This window comes from Pseudophryne corroboree, chromosome 12, assembly GCF_028390025.1.
Source record: "Pseudophryne corroboree isolate aPseCor3 chromosome 12, aPseCor3.hap2, whole genome shotgun sequence".
NCBI lineage: Eukaryota > Metazoa > Chordata > Amphibia > Anura > Myobatrachidae > Pseudophryne > Pseudophryne corroboree.
In genome coordinates this window covers 16257023-16268280 of record NC_086455.1, presented here as the reverse complement: position 1 = coordinate 16268280, position 11258 = coordinate 16257023, and positions in this window count along the sequence as shown.

Below are 11258 nucleotides of genomic sequence, written 5' to 3'. Positions count from 1 at the left end.
CTGTGGACCGACTTTGCCATTTGCCATTAGACCGTGGAACAGAGGGTACCACTACCAACTGCATTGTTATCCATTACTATAGAGACCTTAGAATCACCAACACAGAACTGGTAACAAAAATCCTTACCTTAGCTGGATATAGACTCCAATATATTATATGCCCATTTGTAAACTTTTCTGATTGAACTATTGAATGGAATTTCCAAATATCCACATATATTGGTTCTGTTATCAGCTGACATCTATGTCATATCGAAGAAATCTTTCTTAATGCATCAATTTCTATTATATGTATATGTTTGTGCTTGATTCACATTGTATTAGGGCCCTCATTCCGAGTTGATCACACTCTGCCACTTTTTGCAGCCCGTGCGATGAACTAGACGCCGCCTATGTGGGAGTGTATTTTTGCATAGCAAGGCTGCGAATGCTTGTGCAGCCCTGTTATGCCAAAAAAGTTTTCTGCAGAACTAGACTAGGGTAAGACTTACTTACCCTGTGCGATCACTTCAGCGTTGCAGGTCCCGGAATTGACGTCAGACATCTGCCCTCCAAATGCCTCGACACGCCTGCGTTCGGATGTCCACGCCCCGAAAACGGTAAGTTGACGCCCGGATCCGCCTTCCTCCTGTCAATCTTCTTGCGGTCGCCGCTGCGACCGCTTTCATTGGAGACGTCGCTGCCCGACGACGGCAGTCGCCGGGCAATGACGCACCTGCGCAATGCAGCCGCTGCGCATGTGCAATTCCGACTCGATCGCACGGCTGCGAAGAAGCGCAGCATGCGATCGGGTCGCAATGACCCGCTAACATCCACAAGCTAATATGCTATTTTTATAACGACTCATCTCCTGTTATTGTTTATTGTATACAACATGAATTGATAGTGATTGCCCACTAAACGTCTCACTTCCTACTGACTGTATAGACTTATACCTCCCAACATTTAAATAAAGCTAAACTGGACAACATAAGCCCATCATAAGATCCACCTAAGCAGCTGAAGTTATAGGCTCGTGTGTAGCCATTGTAGCCTCTGCAGTGCAGACACGTCCAGGCTTCTAGTTTGAACACCACTCACTAGAATAATAATAATAATAATTGTCAAAAAATAGATAAAAGCCTGTAGATGGTGCCCACAGAAGGAGTATTACAGCGGAACATGTGCTTGGTAAACAAATGTCATCCAAACCGCGCATAGCTATCATTGGCGATGACCCCCTTGATGTATAATTCCATGACACTGAGAAGGCACCTGGCCCTCAGACAGATGCATTTTTACTAGAGATGAGCAGGTTCGGTTTTACTCAGATTTACCCGAATCTCCTTATTGGCTATCGGACGTCACGTGTTTTGGTTAACCAATAAGAAAAATCCAGAAAATAAGAAATGGCGACAATTCTGGCGTAAAAGAACCGAGTAAATCCGAACCGGCTCATCTCTAATTTTTACATATATAGATTTTATTATTTCCCAAACTATACAAATTGTAGGATACCATATTCCATAAGTCCAGATGAAGTAGTTCTGATGAAACGCGTTGGAGAGCATCCAACATTGTGTTTGTTGTGTATTTGCCTTGGCCAGGTTAGTCAGAGGGCTAGGACTGATGTCAAGAGGAATGGATATTGACTACATCAGATAAACGCCATCGTATTTTGCTTCTTGCGAGCAGATTTAAATAATTTGGAAGCTGCTCAATCATACCTGGAGGTAATTATATATCAGGTGCTGGAAGGGGGAGGGGTCACAGACAAACAACAGACAAAGAGGAAGGGGGGTGCAAATCCCCACCCCTAAATTCCCTTCCGCACACTGAAAATTACCTGTAACCATCCCTGAACCTATCTGGTAATAAAATTCAGAGAATTAGTCACAAATGTTTGCAAACACATGTTTAGCTGCTGGCCACTTCACGGCTTCTCTGATTCAGCAGTCCTAACTGGAAGTGTTTTAGTAATAGCCTTTATCATGAGGCCTACTGTGACAAATTACATGGCCCTATGTGGGCACTGCTATCAAGTAGTGTTAGGACCGCTGAATCAGCAGCTAAACATGTGTTTGCAAACATTTGTGACTAATTCTCTGAATTTTATTACCAGATAGGTTCAGGGATGGTTACAGGTAATTTTCAGTGTGCGGAAGGGAATTTAGGGGTGGGGATTTGCACCCCCCTTCCTCTTTGTCTGTTGTTTGTCTGTGACCCCTCCCCCTTCCAGCACCTGATATATAATTACCTCCAGGTATGATTCAGCAGCTTCCAAATTGTTTGTCTGCTTGTGTGCAAGAGGCATTGAATGGGAGCAGCATTTGGAAGGCATGCTGTTCCTTGTAGTGCCAATGGGAGATCCTGAAGGTGGCTCCCGGGTAAGTTAGCTCTCTGTCTGGAAGTGTTTTAGTAATAGCCTTTATCATGAGGCCTACTGTGACAAATTACATGGCCCTATGTGGGCACTGCTATCAAGTAGTGTTAGGACTGCTGTATCAGAGAAGCCGTGAAGTGGCCAGCAGCTAAACATGTGTTTGCAAACATTTGTGACTAATTCTCTGAATTTTATTACCAGATAGGTTCAGGGATGGTTACAGGTAATTTTCAGTGTGCGGAAGGGAATTTAGGGGTGGGGACTTGCACCCCCCTTACTCTTTGTCTGTTGTTTGAGCAGATTTAAATGTTTTAGTTAAAGGATTCACGAGAGTGATGAGTATTTTATTATATTTATTTAATTTATTATATTTTTATTTTATTACAGATTCCACATTGGAATAGGACCATTTGTCTGAATATGACCAATGAGTAATATGAAGTTCCTGGATACTGTATAACTAGGATGTCCTACAGAGAGACTCAGATAAGCACAAATTGATTTTATTTAAAGGATGTGCAAATTTGTCTTTTAAATGTGTTTAGTTCATGCAGGTATAATGCACTATCAGAGCTCCCTTGTTCTTTCAACCAGCAGCTGTTTTTTTGATTGGTAAAAATGGATGCTGCCAATTAAAAGACACAGGTAGAAGCAGGGGAGTATCTAGAGAGGAGAAGACCCGTGTGCAGTCTATGGGTATGGGCCCCCTGCTCTCCTGTCCCGTAGCCGGTAGCAGCGCTGTTAGCGCTCTGTCTGAGCGCTAGAGACTCTGGCATAGTGCCAGAGTCTACAGCGCATGCGCAAGTCTCTGAAAAAATGGCTGCCGCGCATGCGCTGTAGACTCTGGCACTGTGCCTTAACCAATATGGCCTTAACCAATATGATGCCCTAGGCAAGATTTTGTCTGGTGCCCCCTAGCAGGGCCACTAGTTCCGTCTCTGACCCTGCAACCCTTTCCCAGCACCATCACCCCCCACCCATAGCAGCCCTCATTTTGGTGTTCCTGCACGCTATATTTTAAATAGGAACAGTGCGCACATTAGGGTGCACAGCCCAAAAAGGGGTGTGTTCTTGCTGGGAAGGGGCATGGACGCACAATTTTACCCCCAATTCAAATAACACCACACGGTAGTGCAACTTTATTCACATTTTATCATGCGATAGTGTCCCTTATTCACGTTACACCACACCATATTGCTCTTTATTCACATTAGACCACACAGTAGTGCCCTTTCTATATGTTATGCCACACAGTAGAGCACCATACACACATAATACCACACAGTAGTGCCCCTTACACATTATGCCACATTATGATTTCCAGGAATACACTGTAACGTAGCATTTCGTATGTAGATATAGCCGCAGTCACACACAGAATATAGGCATGCTGCATATCATTTTAATCAGCAGAAGCAGCTTATGCCCCTAGGCATACCAGATGCCCTAGGCATTTGCCTAGTTTGCCTATGCCTAGGGCCGGCTCTGTAGCAACCAATCATATTCTATAATTTACCAAGTACATTCTACAAAATGCTAGGTAGAAATTTATTGGTTGCTATAGACAACTTTACCACCTGTCCTCCTTAGATGATTTGACACATTTCCCCCCTTTTTTTATTGATAATTTTACTGCTATAGCCATAGTTGCAGCCAGGGCAATAATTAGGGGTGTGCGGGCGGTGCCGCCAAACAAAGCACAGGGTACTGTGGGCGCCACTGTCACTGACCCATAGCCCTTGTTGTGGTTAGTAGGGTGAACCCGTAGCCACAATTGCTTCAGCAGTGCTCACTATGCTGCTGTGCAACCAATAAGACACTCCCATTTTCCGGTGGCCCACCTCCTCTGCATGACGTCATGCACTTAGAGGGCAGAGCTGGCATAGGGTGCTCCGGAGCCTTCTTATGGTGCTGGTTGCAGTGCTCACTTAGGGGCACATGTATCAAAGCTTGGGGGGAGAGAGAGAGAGTTGCGAGTGAAAGTTCCAATGAATCAGCTCCTAATTGTCATTTTTCAAACACAGCCTGTAAACTGACTGTTAGGAGCTGATTGGTTGGACTGTTAGGAGCTAATTGGCTTTATCTCTCTCCACTTTATCTCAATACAATTGATACACATGCCCCCATACACATGCCCCCATATTCTTAAAAAAAAATAATGAAAGTACAAATTTATATTTAATATATCAATCGTTTTTTTTTATGATCTTCGTCTGTTATCGCCATCCTGAGATGGTGATAAGAAAATTGGCATTGCTGTAGTAAATGTACCAATGCAGTACTTTTGAATCGTTTCCCCTCTGAAAAGGAGGTGTATTGATAGTGATAGCAGAAATAATGCTAGCTGCAATAACCCTTTGTTTGCTGTATAGGGTAAAACAAAAAATATATTATATTATTGATGAAAATGCTAATTTATATTGTCAATACTTCTTTTCTCCCCTTGATAAACCAGAACCTAAATGAAGGTGTGATCAGAGATGATGTAAGCATGGCATGAGTGGGAGCCCTGTGTTATGGCTGGAAACAGGGGATCTTTGAGCAATATGTCCCGGCAACCATGGTGCCTCTGAGCAATTCAGCTCCCAATGCCCAATCACAGGCTGAATCATATAGCGGACGATAGATGGAGTTCAGAAGGTTATTTTCTTTGGCGGGAGAGGTAATAAGTCCTAATTTACATGGGCTACCAGGGTCCTTTACAGAACACAGAAATAAATGAGGTAATATCTTGCTATATTCTTCCTCTATTACATATAAAATGGGAGCTGAATCCGCCTTTTCACAGGGAGAATTACCGTTTGTAGCAAATTGCCCAAATCCGCTGCTATGCCAAAGCTTGCTTTTCCCAGCACCTAGTCATTAGCTAATTCCATTCAGACATGAATTGTATCAATGGCAAGGTGCCTAGTGCCCTCCCGAGCTTAATCAGTGCCCATGCCATGCCTGCTGACTCCATTCTCTGGTCGTCCTGCTGAAGCCTTTGCCGTTTTTGAGGCGTGAGAATGTCTCAGCAGGGGTCCTGCTTTCAAGATAAAAAAAAAAAAAAATATCTCCATCCATTCGGAACACAATCTTGTTTTTTTTTTTTTATACACCCTCAGACACAGTTGCCAGTCTGCATACAGAAGACTGACAAACATTGATAAAAGGGACTGTATGTTCTTTTAATTATGGCCTGCAAAGGGAAAAATGATGATGGCAAAATGGTAACAAGGAACGATTTGCGGCAATAAAGCACAGGCTGGGCGGTATATTCAGAGTGTCCTGTGGCCTACCGATGAATGGTGCCTACAGAAAAAATAAATAAGGGTTCTACTTCCGACATCCGCGCTCTGTTATCTACTTAGAAGCACTTAGCTCGGCCCTTGGTTTAAAACAAAAGGCCTCCTTTTCCTGCGCCAGTTCTCAACCCTTTACTGTGACAGCGAATTCCACGGTTCACTTCAGTCACCCGCTCCTTCCTGGGTTTAGCTCATCTCTCTGCTCAATCATGGACACATAATTGAAAAAGACAGGGACTGGTAACCCTTCAACCCATCACCAATTCCTCTGTTGGATTCTTTTCTCAGACGAGGAACCAGGGGCTGGCACCGAATCGTGGGAATTGAGGGAACAGCTGTGTATCGTAATGATGCACGCATTACCTCTGATCACCCTCCGTCCTAATGGTCTGATTGTCCCCCCATGTAGGACTTTCAAAAATGTGGCTATTTGGGTCAGCCGCGAGGGCTCCGGATCAGGCCTTTAGAAATGGACAGATAACACGAGATATTAAAAAAGAATAAAAGGGATAAAAAAAAAATCAGGGAAAAAATGAAAAGGCAAAAAAAGTAGGAAAATAAACTGTTCGCTCTAATTATCAAGCACAGGGACGAACGATTCATTTGCAAGTCAATTAGTCTCCGGTCTATGTTTGCTGTTCTTAGTCAGTGAGGGGGAAAAATACACATTATGTGGCTTTAATCCTTCTGAGAGAATGGGAAATGTTACCACTGCAAGTTGCCAACAATGGGGGGCAGGGTTGGTGGAGGGTGCTAAGGGCTACAGCTGGCACCAAGATATAGTGGAGGAGGGGGGTTGCCAACCACCTCTCTCACCTCCACTGAATGCTGGTTATTTTCTAGAACCCTTTGGTCGTGCTATAAATATTCCACTCAGGAGCAAGAAGAGTTGCTGCAAAACCCGCATAAGAATCTCTACAATATTTCACATCTTTTTAAAGGAACGCATAACCCCCCCAAAAATATATTTATAAAATAAAAATGAAACCAAAGTTTCTTATAACATTGCCAATGATAAAGGTGGCCCCACGTGTAGATAGATCGGTACAAGCTTTCCTAATTATGTTAACATTTTGTAAGCTCTTTGCCGTGCATAGCTCAAGATACCTGCAGCGAGGAGGAAGTCTAGTGTGCAGGAAAAAAATACTTCCCCTACAAATATAGCTTTGTCTGGTACATCTTTTAGTCAAACGCATCCTGGACCTTTGGATAGACTTATGAATGCCGGATTAAGATGCCAAGGGGTCCTACAAGAATATACTGATTTGAGCTCCGTTTCCCTCCTCCTTTTGTTAAAAAAAAGAAAAAGAAGAAGAAAAAGAAGAAGAAGAAGAAGACAGCTAAAAATTTGTATATGTGAAGTGGGGTCCATCAGTGCCTGCGGGACCATAGGTGGGAGCTTAGGACGGGTAATATAGTTGTATCATTGCAATACCGCCAGTAGCGGATCTTGCCACGGGCAAGCAGGACTTTTGCCCGGGGCGCCGCCTTCTGGAGGGCGCCGGCGCCATCCGGAGGGCGCCGCTCCATGGCAAGATCCGCTACTGCTGTGCCCCCCGCTGCCCGCTGTGTCCCCCGCCGCCCCGCTGGTTCCCCGCTGTGAAGGGAACTAGACGCTACGTGTCTAGTTTCCCTTCGTGCAGAGGACCTTTGCTGTGCGGTGCGCGATGACGTCATCGTGCACCGCACAGCATTGTGGGACTGACAGACGCTAGGGGTCATAATTGACCTCTAGTGTCTGTCTATGGCAGATCCGAGGAGAGGAGCGGCGCCGGCGGAGGTCTGCAGCGGTCGGGAGCGGGTATAGTAAGTATTAATTTTTAATTTTTTTTATTTTTCAGCGGCGCTACTCTACTGTACAGGGGGCGTAACTGACCACGCCCCCTGTATGAAGCCACGCCCATATTTCTTACCCGGGTCGCCAATAGGGCAAGAACCGGCCCTGAATACCGCCATGACAACAACAATGAGGCATATGTGATAGGGTCCGAGTTTGCCAGAGGTATGGGATGCCGGCCGAAGTCGAACTTTTCTTTAAGCGCCAATCGTTTACAAGGCATGGTTTTATCTTGTAAATGATTGCCACTTTAACAATCCGTACCTCTTTCAACTGGAACTCTAGTACATATGCCTCATTGAGTAAGGAAATATAACTATGTTTATTAATCCAATATCTGTATTATCCGTCAAGGGACTGGCTGGCGCTCTATTAAATTGGGGGAGATTTATCAAAGCCTGGAGAGAGATAATTTGCAGAGAGATAAAGTACTAACCAATCAGCTCCTAACTGCCACTTTATAGGCTAAAGTACAGATTTAACAAGCAATATTCTTGTTATAATTTGTTACTAATCTTAAATTCTGTGACAACCAATCAGCTCATCACTGTCATGTTTCAAACACATGAGAGGAGCTGATTGGTTGGGGCATCATTTAAGATTAGTAACGAGTGATAACAAAAATATCACTTGTTGTTAAATATGCCCCTATGTTTGAAAAGTGACAGTTAGAATCTGATTGGTTGGTACTTTGGGGTCTATTTACCAAGGGGTCTATGTGCAAAGCCTTGGAGAGAGATAAAGTGGACGGAGATAAAGTCCTAACCATCCAGCTCCTAACTGCCATTTTTCACACACGGCCTGTAACATGGCAGTTAGGAGCTGATTGGTTGGTACTTTATCTCCACCCACTTTATCTCTCTCAAAAGTTTAATAAATAGACCCTCTCTCGACTTTATCTCTCTTTCCAAGCTTTGGTAAATTTCCCCCTCTATATGAAAAGCAGCGAAACTCCACCATGCCATGTAATAATCCTACGTGAACAGCATGGTAAGTGAATACTGTGGTCATCCGTGGTTACCAATAAATTACAATAGCAGTAGCAGAGGAAAGTGGATGAAGGTGTAATATTACATTTAGTAGAAACTGGGATATTTACATTATTAGAACATAAGAATTGGACATAGCACGTTTATCCACACATTATGGGGGTAATTCCAAGTTGATCGCAGCAGCAAGTTTGTTAGCAATTGGGCAAAACCATGGGGGTCATTCCGAGTTGTTCGCTCGCAAGCTGCTTTTAGCAGCTTTACACACACTAAGCCGCCGCCTACTGGGAGTGAATCTTAGCATAGTAAAATTGCGAACGAAAGATTCTCAAAATTGCGATTACACACCCCTTAGCAGTTTCTGAGTAACTTCAACCTTACTCGGCATCTGCGATCAGTTCAGTGCTTGTCGTTCCCGGTTTGACGTCACAAACACACCCAGCGTTCGCCCAGACACTACTCCGTTTCTCCAGCCACTCCCGCGTTTTTCCCAGAAACGGTAGCGTTTTTTCCCACACGCCCATAAAACGGCCTGTTTCCGCCCAGAAACACCCACTTCCTGTCAATCACACTCCGATCGCCTGAACGAAGAAAAAGCCGTGAGTAAAATACCTAACTGTATAGCAAATTTACTTGGCGCAGTCGCAGTGCGAACATTGCGCATGCGCACTAAGCGGAAAATCGCTGCGATGCGAAAAAATTTACCGAGCGAACAACTCGGAATGACCCCCCATGTGCACTGCAGGGGAGGCAGATATAACATGTCCAGAAAGAGTTAGATTTGGGTGGGTTAACTTATTTTATTTCTGTGCAGGGTAAATACTGGCTGCTTTATTTTTACACTGCAAATTAGATTGCAGATTGAACACACCACACCCAAATCTAACTCTCTCTGCACATGTTACATCTGCCTCCCCTGCAGTGCACATGGTTTTGCCAAACTGCTAAAAAAATTCCTGCTGCGATCAACTTGGAATTAAGCCCTATATGAGTACGGGTTGGGGTTGTGTTTCCGGCGGCCGGGATGTCGGCGATCAGCATCCCGACGCCGGGATCCTGGCTGCAGAATGCCGGTGGGTGCGCAATGAAGTCCTTGTCAGTCGGCATGTCGAGATTTTGAGTGGGCGGGATTTAGGGGTCAGTATTGTGACCAGCGGTCTCCTGACCACCATTCACATAACTACATCCCTATCAGTACATAGGCTATCAACATTTAAAATAACATTGTTACTATGATCCATTAAAACAAACTAATTTTTCAGAATATTGGCAATGGGGACCATGCAGCTTTCTCATCTACTGATGGCATACGTGGTAGAGTCGTAGATAGCGGAAGGCTAAGCTTACCGTTGTTTGCTAAATACTATCCATATATCATAAAATGAATGCTAAAGGGGCTATGACTCCATCTTAAATGGAGCCCCTAGAAAGATGTTGGGGCAATGTTTTGACATCCAAGATGTTTCCTCTCTGCGTTCTTCCTGTCCCCACTTCCTCTTGCCCGTACTTACCTTGTTCTCTTTTGCTCTCACACCTGAAATACTCTTCTTACCTTTTTCACTAGGTTTTATGTTTCCCGTGTTTCCACCTCCCTGTCAATACCTCAGAATCAACATCCAGCTAAACTTCTCCTGATTGGATGGGACTGATGTCTGGGCTTTGATTGAGTGGCACCAGGAAACCATTTATTTATTTTAAGTATTTAAGCCATTCCAATTTGTTTCTACTGTATATTTGGGTCCAAGTCCTCCTGGAATATCCTTGGGTCTTTTGGTCCATGTCCTATTGGACTCAATCCTAGGCCTTTTGGAGGTGCAAGAGGTTTCCATGATTTGTTTACATCTCACACCATCTATTTTGTCCTCTGTGCTGATTAGTATTCCACCCTATGAAGGAGAAGCCCCTGCATAGCATTATGATCCAATCACCATGCTCTGTCATTGTGCAGTGATAGGCTTGCCACCAAAGGTTGCATCCAGTGTCCAGCCCCCAAAAAATAAGTCATGGTCCCATCAGGCCTCAGACTCTGCCTGCTCGGTCATTTGTGTGTTTTACTTATGCTTTGTGGAACATGCTAGGCTAGAATCCTTGTGTGTTTTCCTCAGCAATGAGTTTAATTTTGCCGCCCTCCCAAAAAGCATGAATGTTTGGATATATGGTGTTCCCACGGACAGTCTCTCTCATCTGATGGAAGATTGTTCCTCAGATTTTCCAGAGGCCTCCTGGTGGCTTAAACCCTCTATCGTCCTAGGTCTGCTCCCATACACGCACAGGCATACCCTACAGAAATAAACACACGGACAGCAGGATTGCCAATTGAAATAGGTCCGCTTTTATTTGAACTGGGAAGTATGGTGGCAAAGGGACTATATATAGAACGTACTGTATGTTTGTTTTTAACTAAGAATTGACATACCAAATAAAACAAAATATAACCAAAAGGCTAAAAGCCCTAACACCATATGTAAGAGGATGGGCCCAACATCCAGTCCAACCCCTCAATGACTCAAAAGGGGCCAGCTGCCACCCCTTTCATGGTCCAATTGAAACAATGATAGCCATCTGGCCCAGGGCCGGTGCAAGGTCTCTCTGCACCTTAGGCAAAGCTTCAGGCTAGCGCCCCCTATTCTGCAAAACCCCACTACCACCACTACCTGAGGGGAGACGCAGGTGGCCACTAGGTGGGCTAGGGTGAATTGCATCATTATACATATACAGAGAAATGGGGTAACACTCAGGGACTTTTAAAGTGACAAAATATATTGTAAACAAAGTCAGAAAATGTG